The sequence below is a fragment of the Fundulus heteroclitus genome, unplaced genomic scaffold (genome assembly GCF_011125445.2).
Source record: "Fundulus heteroclitus isolate FHET01 unplaced genomic scaffold, MU-UCD_Fhet_4.1 scaffold_207, whole genome shotgun sequence".
Taxonomy (NCBI): domain Eukaryota; kingdom Metazoa; phylum Chordata; class Actinopteri; order Cyprinodontiformes; family Fundulidae; genus Fundulus; species Fundulus heteroclitus.
Window position 1 is genome coordinate 107,146 of NW_023396619.1, and position 13,347 is coordinate 120,492.

The 13,347-nt window shown below is 41.9% G+C and overlaps 1 protein-coding gene across 1 annotated transcript in view; it reads right to left on the minus strand.

Annotated features, from left to right (window-relative positions):
* LOC110367911 overlaps nt 1-12,357 on the minus strand; it is a 35,471-nt gene extending 23,114 nt beyond the window's left edge. The window contains exons 1-3 of the mRNA XM_036129725.1: nt 12,190-12,357; nt 3,641-3,814; nt 1,237-1,407 (exon numbers count right to left, since the gene is read on the minus strand). The gene's annotated coding sequence lies outside the window, so the exon portion shown is untranslated. The remainder of the gene's footprint in view (nt 1-1,236; nt 1,408-3,640; nt 3,815-12,189) is intronic.
* Nucleotides 12,358-13,347: the final 990 nt, after the last annotated feature.

Genomic DNA, 13,347 nt, shown 5'->3' on the forward strand with positions numbered 1-13,347 from the left:
TTTTGGAAACAAACTTGGATTGGGTCTGCTGGATTTCCCCTGTTGTACCTCTGCCTTTTTTCAATCCCCCGTCTATGATCTTAGACTGCCTCTGTGTTTTTCCCACATCGCCTGACTATTTCAGGAGAAAGAACTCAGCATTGGATTCAACGATCTTTATGAATCCAGTTAAGGTTAGTGGCTTCTTTGGTGCAGCTAATATTTCCCCTCGCAAACTCCCAGTCACTAACCTGCCTTTCTCCCTTGCAGTTCCTCTCCCAGAGGCTCATCATTTAGGCTACACCTTGACTTTTAATAAATTATTTGAAACATGCTCTTGTTGTGTGAATTGCCAGGTATGGCTCGTGAGATTCATTACATAGAGCTTACCTCTTAATGTTTATAATGTTTATATTTTTGACAATCTGACTTTTTGATAACTGCACTGGCTGGAGCTTACTTTAATATCTTTGTACATGTGTGGACCATGTTGTACAATGACAGTAAAAGGCATTCTGATTCTGAAATGTAATGATGTGACATGAGACCTAGTGATTTCCAGGCTGCAGTTAGACTGATCTCAGAGCTGTGACTAAAGCCCTATTCAATTGGGATTAGTTTTATCTAGGGATCAGATGTGATTTGTAAAGCTTATGGAGATTGTCTGTATTTCTAATCCCGTGAATGTGCCATGTCAGTAATTTGTAAAGTAAAATTCCCCTGCAAATTACCTTGTATATTTTGCTGAACTCAGATGTGCTCAGATAATATTAATCCAATATGAATATGTATCTCTGTGATTTTTCTGATATGTGATTAGGTGGTGTTTGTTTCCTTATGTATTACATGAGCTCCCTAGGTAAAAATAATCCTGAGCAAATAGGATTTAAAATGAAATTGCTCAGCTGTTTCCTAATAAAACGAGAGAACAAAGAGTGTGAGATCAGATCTGATGCTCCACAGCTTGATGAATGAGGACCACTGTCTCTAGACATGGTGGAAGGCTGTCAGCTGGAAGACATGAACACAACAACAACAGTCATCTTCACATGGACACAAAGACAGGAAGACAACAAGCTGCTGGCTCCTCTGATTGGCTCATTGTTGTCTTTGTGTCCAATCAGGAAGCCTGTCACCATTCTCCTCCCACTGAGAAGCTGCAGCTTTACTGGAAACACTGGATCTTTGCTTTGGTACCAACTGGGTTCAGAACAGTTCTGCTGACAGCAGCTGGACTCACTCCAACCATCTACTTACAGAGTTTTCAGTTTGTAGTCTGGACTCTTTACAAGATCCTGCAGCTGCTGAACATCTGACTCCTTCAGGTTGTTGTGACTCAGGTCCAGTTCTGTCAGATGGGACGGGTTGGACTTCAACGCCGTTACCAGATGATCACAGCTGATCTTTGACAAACTGCATCTCCACAATCTGAATAAAGAATGAAAGATGTGAGCTGAAGCCACCAGGATGCAGGTTCTAACAGTCCAACAGAACCAGTTAAAGAACTCTCATTAATATTAATGACAACAAGCTGCTGCTTCAATAAAGACCTGCTGACTTCAGCTCTTCAACAATCAACAATATCAGAACTTTCAACAGTTAAAACTTGTTTAGCAGTTTTTACAGTCCTGGCTCTCATTTAGAAACTTTGTGTGGAATCCGTACTAAAAGTGAACACCAAGAAAAAGAAAATGGAGTATGGTAAAAATATTCAGATGAATCAAACCATGCTCAGGCACAGCAGCAGCCATTTTCCTTTCTAGATCCCAGCTGTAGCGATACATTTGGTACCAGGTTCTGGCTCAGGTTCTGCCCTCTACACGCCCAGATTCAAGCAGAAACGCTCGATGCAAAGCACCTCATGAATGGTAATGTGTGAACAAATGGAGATTAATGCAGATAAATGAACTATTTTAATGATTCCACAGCCATAAAAACATGATGTGATGGAGAATATTTCATGTAAACTGACTTTAGGAGCTAAAGCTCCCAGAAGCAGAACCTGCTACTGTGACATGTTGTGTCTGAGTGTTTTAGTCAGTAAAATCCTTCAGAGCTTCTAAAAGTGCTGAAGCATCAATCAGGGATTATAGATTTGTTCCCGTCACACAGATTCCAGGAGCTGAAATTGACTTTTCTAAACTGGCTTTCTATACTGTTCATAACTTTTATGGACAGAATTTCTAGGCGCAGCCAAGGTGTTGAGGGGATCCGTTTTGGTGGCCTTAGGATTGCGTCTCTGCTATTCGCGGATGACGTGGTCCTATTGGCTTCATCAGGGCGTGATCTACAGCTCTCGCTGGAGCGGTTCGCAGCCGAGTGCGAAGCGGCCGGGATGAAAATCAGTGCCTCCAAATCCGAGACCATGGTCTTGAACCGGAAAAGGGTAGAGTGCCTTCTCCGGGTTGGGGAGAATGTGCTGCCCCTAGTGGAGGAGTTCAAGTATCTTGGGGTCTTGTTCACGAATGAGGGGAAGATGGAGCGGGAGATCGACAGGCGGATTGGTGCAGCGTCTGCTGTGAAGCGGGCGCTGTACCGATCCGTTGTGGTGAAGAGAGAGCTGAGCCAAAAGGCGAAGCTCTCGATTTACCGGTCGATCTACGTTCCTACCCTCATCTATGGTCACGAGCTTTGGGTCGTGACCGAAAGAACGAGATCCCGGATACAAGCGGCTGAAATGAGTTTTCTCCGTAGTGTGTCTGGGCTCTCCCTTAGAGATAGGGTGAGGAGCTCAGTCATCCGGGGAGGACTCAGAGTAGAGCCGCTGCTCCTCCACGTCGAGAGGAGCCAGTTGAGGTGGCTCGGGCATCTGGTCAGGATGCCTCCTGGACGCCTCCTTGGTGAGGTGTTCCGGGCACGTCCCACCGGGAGGAGGCCCAGGGGAAGACCCAGGACACGCTGGAGGGACTATGTCTCCCGGCTGGCCTGGGAACGCCTTGGGATTCCTCCTGAGGAGCTGGCCCAAGTGGCTGGGGAGAGGGACGTCTGGGCCTCCCTACTGAAGCTGCTACCCCCGCGACCCGACCCCGGATAAGCGGCAGAAGACGGACGGACGGACGGATACTGGCTTGAATCCCCTCTGAGCCGCTTCACATGAGGGGCATTTCTACACACTGGGGGTCCCAATGCTGTCCGCTTCTGACCTGAGATCAGGGTTCAGACTCAGTTACACAGAGAGACAACATTAAAAACTGGCTCCAAGTCCAGGAACAAACTCAGCAAAGATTTATTACAATACAAGATCTGAACTTTGCTTTTCAGCTCAATTACATCCACTTATTCAATTATTTTAACATCATCCTGTAGAAAATGGAGAAAAACTGATCTGATGAAGGTTTAAAGAGATTAAAAACCTTTAAATAAATGAAACATCAGCATTTTATTTCTTCTCTCTTCCTCTTCCTCAGTTCTGGATAAAAGCTGCAACTCTAAACTGAAATTCAGCTCATTGTTTCATGTTTTCTGCTGATTATTGAATAAATGCTGACAGGAAGTTAGAAAAAGAAAGAAACTTTAAGTGGAGCAAAGCAGTGAAGAAGAAAGCAAACTTTACCATGAAGATCCTCAGTGTGGATCAGTAGAATATCAGCCAGATGTCTGCAATTTAGTGTCAACACAACTTTCACATCACAGATATCAGAACTAAAACATGGAGTCTGACCTCAGTGTCTGTAGTTTGCAGAGGGGAGTCTGGAGGAAACCACAGAGCTCCTTCACTCCACCATCTTTCAGGTCGTTGGAGCTCAGGTTCAGTTCTGTCAGATGGGACGGGTTGGACTTCAGCGCAGAGACCAGATGTTTACAGCTGATCTCTGACAAACTGCAGCTGTCCAATCTGAATAAAGAATGAAAGATGTGAGCTGAAGCCACCAGGATGCAGGTTAAAACTGAAACATGAACAAATAAATGATCAAATGTAGAAAATGAATGTCCCTGAATGTAAAAGTGCCAGAAACATGATGAACTGATGTCTGATCTGTGATCCAGTAGAACTGATTTAAAGAGTTAAAGCCAGCAGAACCAGAACATGTTATCATGACGTGTGAAGGTCCAGATCAAGGTGTGGTTCTCAGCAGTGGCGGCTGCTGATGAAGATGTTCTGGGCTTATGGTTGGGGGGGGGGGGCACTAGAGCTTGGAGATTAGCAGCCAACAATAAACTCTCCTTGAAGATAAATCCTACCATGATCACTTGCTGCTGCTGGATATTTAAGTCTGATGGCTCTGGCGTCTGTTTAAAATGCTGCTGTCTTCTAGTCTGGCTCAGGGTTCTGCTAGAACAGTGGTTCTCAGAGCCACAATGTTCTAAACATGGATCATTTAACAGAGTTTCAGCTCACATTGTTCTGGATTCATCTTCAAGCTAAAGCAGCAGCCTAGAGTCCATCAGCCAGCTTGTTAGCATCGGCTAGCTGCTATGCTAAGCTAGCGGCTAAACACAGTCCACAAAGCTTCAGCGTCTTCTACCTCAGACTGAAGCTCACTTAGTCACTGTGGATCATCGTGGGGACAAACCACGGCACACATTACAGTTTATAGTCCAAAGACAAGCAGCTTAACATGGAGATGTTGACTTATGGCCGCAGAACCAGAATCTCTGAGGCTTCTCCTGCTGAGCTCTCTGAGCCAGACTCATGATGCATTCAATGACAGCCTCTGTGTAGGAAATTACACTTCTGCTTCTTCTTCTTTTGTTTTTATTGGTGGCTGGGAACCAAGTTAAGGTGCATTTACCGCCACCTACCAGACTGGAGTGTGGTCATCGATGATCTCAGAGGGAAATTTATAATACTTCAATGCATTAGTAATCACATGTCACATATGTGTGTATGTATGTGTATTCACATGCATACACACATATATACAGACTTTAAATACGATTCAATACCCCTAGAGTTTTTTAAATATCTAATTGATTTCTAACAGAATATGATTAATTTCCAAAAAGATTAAGCATAGAAAATCCTATTTTCCCTCTATTTAGTATCGACTTTAAATGCTGACGTTCCTCTAATTACATTCTAATAGGACATGTTCCACTGTTTCCGTCTGATTACAGTAATTACAAGTCCCTGTTTCATGTTCCCCTGTTCTGGAAAGAGAACCATTAAGTTCTACCTCTTCTTTCTGCCTTCCATCCATACAACTATTACCCCCCACAGTCTTTTGAATTTCATATAAATCTCTACCAGTGTCATGATTAGCCCATTGTTCCTGCCAAACTTTATGGATTTTATTTTGAATCATAGATTTTTCCTCACTTTTGCTTAAAGGAACACATAAGTTAATACTATCTGATTTCAGGGCCTGTTTAGCTAATATATCTACTTCTGCATTTCCTTCTATACCTACATGAGCAGGAATCCAGACAAACTAAACATTTCTTATTATGTAGCTGAACGAATAAGTGATGCTGTGGCCCAGCTTTGACATCTCCAATAATCCACAAGGGCCACAAATGCACCTTAGACGAGTAATTTACGCAGGCAAAAAAATAAATCTGTTTTCCAGGTAAAGTCGTTTAGTTTGTGGTTTATTTCTCTCTTGGAAGCAAGCAAACAGAAATTGACAAACATTTCTCTCCCTGTTTCTCTTGCGCTGGTAAAAAACCAAACGTCCACCCAGATGCATGCTGGTCCTTCCACTGACAGCCTGTTAACAAACTTAATCCACCCAAATTACTCATAACTAACCAGAAGCAAAGAAAACTAAATAACCAACACATAATCTCAAAATAAATATCAAACAATAAAGTAAAATAAATAACCTTCACTATATTATACACAAAAAATACAACTTTAATTAATAACAAAAAATAATTGGCTCCTACACTCCAGCCCCTCATTTTTGCTTTAACCCCTGAATATTATGGATTTTTCAAAATTTATATTAATAGATTTTTTGTGTCCTTCATTCATTTGTAAACTTTAATTTTTGTTTGTTTTTAAAGAGTATTATTATATTTTCTGCTCAAAGCGGTTAGTCACCAATCAATCAATTTTATTAGTCAACTGCAATTTGCATTACAATCGAAATTTCAGTTCCAGTACAACTGTCCATCGGAACGATTGACTGAGGCCTTGCATTGCCAGGAACACAGCCAGTCGGCCGCTGCCCTACAGTAGATGGCGCAAGTTTAAATAATCTAACCTACTGGATCTAACTAGCTACCCGAAAGAGCACCTGCTAGCTAACCATTATTAATAAAACTTTTATTCATTAATAAAACTTTAGAAATTATCTCCCCCTCTGGTTTTTTTGCAAATCACACACTGCATATATGCTATACAGCCATAATCCAAGGACCAGCAAGTCTATGGACTGATAGACTTGCTGGTAGAGCACCCCAGTGGAGGACGTTATATAAGCCTCCAATTAAAAAGAGAACTGGTGATCTCCAATGGAGGATTTTACACGGTGCCATCGCCACAAACTCTTTTTTATCCGTTATTAATCGGGCTGTTTTAAACGAGTGTCCTTTCTGCAGTGTGTCTGAGAACGTTTTTCATGTTTTTATGGACTGTAACAGACTAAAGACCATTTTTAGCCTTTTAACAAATGTTTTTAGTCTTTTTGGCACTGTTTTTACTACTTCTTTATTTATTGGAGGAGTGTGTCAAAATAAAAGTTATAAGGCAAAGGCCAGACTTTTAAACTTTTTAATCAGTGAGGCGAAGATGGCTATTTATTTGTCCCGTAGAGACAGACTGCAGGGAGGACCTCACCTTGATGCTGTGGCTCTGTGGAAGTGCAACGTTAAAGCCAGAATTAGGCTGGAGTTTCACTTCCACAGAGCCACGCAGAACATGGAGGATTTTATGCAGTTGTGGGGTTTTAAAAAGATTTTATGTGAAGTGTCTGAAAGAGGAGAACTTCAATTTAACAAGCTTCTTATTTAAGTATTTTATGTAAATGACACTTGTTTTTAAACTAAATTATTAAATTGTTTGAACTTTTTGTTAAAAGTCAAAAGTCTTCTTGTTTTGTTTTTGTTTTTTATTGGCAGATGGCAACCAGTTTAAGGTGTATTAGGGACACAAAAGCTCCAAAGCCAAATGTGGAGCTTTTATGTCCCCAATCCATCAAAGCTGTTCCAATCAGATTTATGATGTTGCCAACAGTCTTAAACTTAATGGAAGCTCACCAGTTTAACCTGCAAAGCAGCTAAAGGAGATGATCTGAAAGCTCCACAACATACTGGTAACCCTTGTGTTTGTTCTCTATCAAGTTTTCTCCAATGACTGTCAGCAGCTGCCATATATGCTATACAGCCATAATCCAAGGAAGATCTCATAAGAGCCTGATAAACTGCCAACAGCACTTCTTGAAGCTCCCATTCCTGTCCACAAAGACATCTCAACAAATTATTTATTTTTACATTTATTTTGAACTAATTCTATCTGCTGTTTCCAAGGTAACTTTTCATCAAAGATGACCCCTAAAAACCTGACTTTATTCACTTGTTCAAGCCTCTGATTATAAAGAGTTAAATTAACTTCCTGATGTCTTCTATAAAACTAATAACTTGGGACTTTGCAGCTGACATTCTAAATAATTTATTTACCAACCTTCCACTTTCAAAATGGCCTCCTGCATCTTTTTCTGCAAATATATCAGATTCTGACCCTCACCCACAGAGCCCCATCATCTGCAAATAAAGATTTCCCTCTACTACCATCTATCTCATCCGAAATGTCATTTATCGTAATATTAAACAGAATTGGGCTACACACACTGCCTTGTGGGCTACCATTCTCAACAATATATCTAGTAGAGAAATCAGCCCCAACTCTAACTTCTATTTCTCTACCAAACAGAAAATCTAAAACCCAGTTAGAAATCTCACCACTTAGGCCAAGTTTTTCTAATTTAATCAATAATCCCTCTCTCCATAACATCTCATACACCTTTTCTATGTCAAAGAACACAGCTATCACTATTTCTTTATTTCTTTGAGCTTTCCTTACTTCTGACTCCAGGCACAGAACCACATCCATCGTATTTCTCCCTTTATGAAAACCACTTTGAAAAGGACAGAATAAATGTTTACTTTCTAGAAAAGATGATATTCTGTTACAATTCTCTCCATAGTTTTCCCTAATTGAGATGTCAGAGCTACAGGCCTATAGTCTGAAGGCTCTGCTGCATTTTTACCTGCTTCAACACAGGAATTATAACTGACTGTTTCCATGCTGCAGGAATAATCCCCGTCTCCCACATCAGATTAAACAGTTTTAAAAGAACAGTCAGAGATCTATCATTTAAATGTTTAAGCATTATAGAACAAACTCCATCTTTTCCTGGTGTTGACTGTTTAACATTATAAATTGCTTTTTTCAGCTCATACAAAGTAAAAGGCAGATCTAGATCTTGATTTGTAACCATTCTCTTATTAGTGACTCCTGGATTTTCAGATAAAATCTTCTCTTTATAACTCGTTATATCTTCAGATACATTTTCTGAACTATGTACTTTAATTAACGTTTCTGCTAATAACTGCTTTTTCTTTATCACTAACAGCTATTTTCCCGTTAAATTCTAGAACAGGTAAGGAAAAGTTCTTCTAACACCATTAACTTTCTAAATAGCTCTCCATACCTCAGATAACTTGGTTTCTCCTCCAATAGAATTACAACACTGCCTCCAACATGCCTTCTTAGCTGCTCTAACAGTCTTCCTAACTATAGCTTGAGCTTTCTTATATTGAATTAATGTCTCAGAAGTATGGCATCTCCTTACCAATTTAAAAGCTTTATAACACAGAGCAGTGAATGTAATTCTAGAAACTCTTCAGTGACCAATCCATCTGCATCTGTATTTAGACTGCCCCATAAAACATGATGTGAACTGAAATCACTACACCATACAGTCTTTCCTTCATGCTCTTCATTTACTTCATTAAGATCTTCAATGGTCAACTTCCTGCTACAATTATATAGATTAATCACTAAAATCTGACCATTTCCTATCCAGATCTTAACAACTATTGATTCATAATTCTGCCCTATTCATTCCACTTTATATCTTATACCATTTACCACAAAAGTTGCCCTCCCCCTTGTCTTTCCTTTCTATCATTCCTAATTGTTGTATATCCAGGAATTATAAAATCTAATTGGGGCTTAAGCCAAGTTTCCTGAATGTAAATCAGATGAGGCTTAATTATCAGATCAGAAATGTATTTCTTAAACTCTAGACCATCACTAATGAGACTTCTTTCCTTCCACTGGAATATAACTAACATGAAGAAGGGCCACCACTGCATGATTGAGGCAGAGAAGATTGCGTCTCGTTCAGTTTCTCCTTAATTGATTCCCAGCTGGCATTCTTAAAATCAAGATACTTTTGGGCTGCCTTCACAATTATTGCATTTTTTCTGTTTTCCTTTGAGCAGTGTAATTTATAACCTCCACCATGAATAAACCAAATGCTCTTTCTTCATGAGTAGAGTGTCATCTTTAATCGTGGTGCCTTCAGACAATCAGAACTTCCTTCTTCTAGCCCTGTCACTTTCTTTGGCTGCATCATTGGTGGAACAGGCACTTTTTTAGCTGCTTCTGCATCAGTGATCCCAGCAGTGATTTTAACTTTCTGTACTTCCACAGCTCTTTTACTAGCTACACATCCCCTGAAACCTGAACTATGTCCACCTCCACCATTACAACATCTCAAAGGAGCTCCTTCCTCACATTTCCACACTCATCATCACCAGCACATCTCCCACACTTCTGTTTCCCTGCATTCTGCCGCCACATGTCCACATCTTTGACATTTAAAGCACCGCAGTGGTGGAGGAATAAATGGTTTAACATCAGAACTCATTTATCCCACAAACACTTTGTCTGCTAGAGTTTTCTCTTCAAACTTTAGCATGATAGAAAAACTATCACTCCTTTCTCCTTTCTTTTCAACCGTTTGACTTCAACTACTTTCCCTCCTGATAAATTAGATTTAATGTCATCAACATCAGGGGAAATAACCTGAAATAAAACCGCACACATATTTCCTGTTATCTAACATTCTCCCCTCACATTCTCACCTAGGACTTTTTATATTCAGAGCCCTTTCTTTTTGTTTAACATCATTACAAATGATCAGCAAAGATCCATCCCTTAACACTTTAACATTTCTCACTTTTCACCCAGTGAGTTGATTTCTTTAGTAAGTTTGATCAGATTCCACTTACCAAAGGACACACCCCCTTTGACCGTTTAAGACTATTTTAAACTCTGTCTTCACAACTGTTTCTCCTTCAGCCTCAGAAACAGACCATTCTGTTTTTTGTCTTGATTTTCTGCCTTTGTGTTTAGCTTATTGATGTCAGGGTTCTCTGTGTCTTGCTGCTCTAACTCTACTCCTCAGGTGTGTCTAGTTGGCTGAGGGGGCGTGGCCCACACCTGCAGCTCGTTGCAGGCGGCTTCCTCTGGCTTCTTAAGCAGAGCGCTGACAGATGGAAGACGCCGGAGCCTTAACCAGTCGTGGTACGACGTGGCCTCAGTCCCAACTCTTGGAGACCAGCTTGTGAGTTTTTTGTTACTCTTCATTTTTGGATTAATTTTTGAACCTCTCTGTTGCTTCAGATTTTGGTGCTTGGATGCACTCACCTGTCTTGACGTCTCGTCTGAAGAAACAGACCAGCGGAACCTGCCTGCTCAGATTTTGCTCTGGCGCTCCCCTCATACTTCCTGGAAGTTACCCAGCGAGGCCTGAGATCCCCTTTCCCGGGTTCTGTTGGTTCTGTGTTCACTCTGGTCAATCCATCTGTCAACCGTTGCCGATGAGGCTCGCTCAGGATCCCTCGCCAGCTACATCAGCCATCCTCAGCCACTAGCCGCCTATCTCCAGCAGAGTAGTATCATAGAGTTCTCCTGACGCTACTTCTTCCCGGTTAGGTCCGCCCAGCCTAATGGTAAGCAGCGCTACTTCTAGCAATTCTCCGGGTTCTGTTCTTCCTTCAGAGTACTCACTCACTCTCTTGCAGACTTTCCAGCCGTGACGTTCTGACCCAGCCGATTCACCTGTAGTTCTGTCCGTAGACCTGCCTGTTTTCCACATAAAATATCTTAAAACTGTGCATTGCCTCCCGTTCGTATCTGCATGTGGACTCGTCACCTGAAAACCATGACAATTGAGTTTACCATACTCCTTCATTTGATCCCCGGTAAGATGGCGATGTGGGCACACGTATTATTCTGAGCTCCATCTATGCAGCCCTCAAGCTGCTACTTAAACTGGCCTTCACACATCATTTCAACCACAAGGTGAAGCCCAACATCCACGCTCTACAGTAAGGGGAAAAATAAGAGTTTATAAAAGATGTCGGCTGTTGATAAGAAAGATTTTAGTGGAGGAACTATGAGCAAATGGAGATCAATGCAGATAAATGAACTATTTTACTGATTCCACAGCCATAAAAAACATGATGTGATGGAGAATATTTCATTTAAACTGACTTTAGGAGCTGAAGCTCCCAGAAGCAGAACCTGCTACTGTGACATGTTGTGTCTGAGTGTTTTAGTCAGTAAAATCCTTCAGAGCTTCTAAAAGTGCTGAAGCATCAATCAGGGATTCTAGATTTGTTCCTGTCACACAGATTCCAGGAGCTGAAATTGACTTTTCTAAACTGGCTTGAATCCCGTCTGAGCCGCTTCACATGAGGGGCATTTCTACACACTGGGGGTCCCAATGCTGTCCGCTTCTGACCTGAGATCAGAGCTCAGACTCAGTTACACAGAGAGACAACATTAAAAACTGGCTCCAAGTCCAGGAACAAACTCAGCAAAGAGTTATTACAATACAAGATCTGAACTTTGCTTTTCAGCTCAATTACATCCACTTATTCAATTATTTTAACATCATCCTGTAGAAAATGGAGAAAAACTGACCTGATGAAGGTTTAAAGAGATTAAAAACCTTCAAATAAATGAAACATCAGCATTTTATTTCTCCTCTCTTCCTCAGTTCTGGATAAAAGCTGCAACTCTAAACTGAAATTCAGCTCATTGTTTCATGTTTTCTGCTGTCTATTGAATAAATGCTGACAGGAAGTTAGAAAAAGAAACTTTAAGTGGAGCAAAGCAGTGAAGAAGAAAGCAGACTTTACCATGAAGATCCTCAGTGTGGATCAGTAGAATATCAGCCAGATGTCTGCAGTTTAGTGTCAACACAACTTTCACATCACAGATATCAGAACTAAAACATGGAGTCTGACCTCAGTGTCTGTAGTTTGCAGAGGGGAGTCTGGAGGAAACCACAGAGCTCCTTCACTCCACCATCTTTCAGGTCTTTGTTGTAGCTCAGGTTCAGTTCTGTCAGATGGGACGGGTTGGACTTCAGCGCAGAGACCAGATGTTTACAGCTGATCTCTGACAAACTGCATTCTATCAATCTGAATAAAGAATGAAAGATGTGAGCTGAAGCCACCAGGATGGAGGTTAAAACTGAAACATGAACAAATAAATGATCAAATGTAGAAAATGAATGTCCCTGAATGTAAAAGTGCCAGAAACATGATGAACTGATGTCTGATATGTGATCCAGTAGAACTGATTTAAAGAGTTAAAGCCAGCAGAACCAGAACATGTTATCATGACGTGTGAAGGTCCAGATCAAGGTGTGGTTCTCAGCAGTGGTGGCTGCTGATGAAGATGTTCTGGGCTTAGGGTTGGGGGGGGGGGGCACTAGAGCTTGGAGATTAGCAGCCAACAATAAACTCTCCTTGAACATAAATCCATCCATGATCACTTGCTGCTGCTGGATATTTAAGTCTGATGGCTCTGGCGTCTGTTTAAAATGCTGCTGTCTTCTAGTCTGGCTCAGGGTTCTGCTAGAACAGTGGTTCTCAGAGCCACAATGTTCTAAACATGGATCATTTAACAGAGTTTCAGCTCACATTGTTCTGGATTCATCTTCAAGCTAAAGCAGCAGCCTTGGCGCTTTATGCCGCTGCTGTGAGCCTGTTGTGGGTGTGGATCAGAAGCTGCTGGTCCCGCAGCAGATGGAGGAGCAAAATGCTGAGTCAGCTTCAGCACCTTTATGTGGAGAGACATGTGGTGTGGCCACTTCTCTGCCACTACCTGGGACAGACACCTTCCTCCCAGCCTGACAGCGTCTGTGAACAGCGGGACGTGTGACTCTGGTCTGCTGAGGGCAACTCCCTCTGACACAGTGGGGGGGTTTCCCCAGTGGGCCAGGTGGGCTCCCACTGACGGAGGGACTGCAGTCATCCTCTGCCTCTTCTGGCCACAGGGTCTCTGCGCAGGCGGGTGAAGCATCTCTGCAGGCAGGCGCCTCCTATGAAGCAGAGCCAGCGGAAGCAGCAGGTGGGCCGCTGACGTCATCCCCAGCAGCCGCATGACGGACAGAGCTG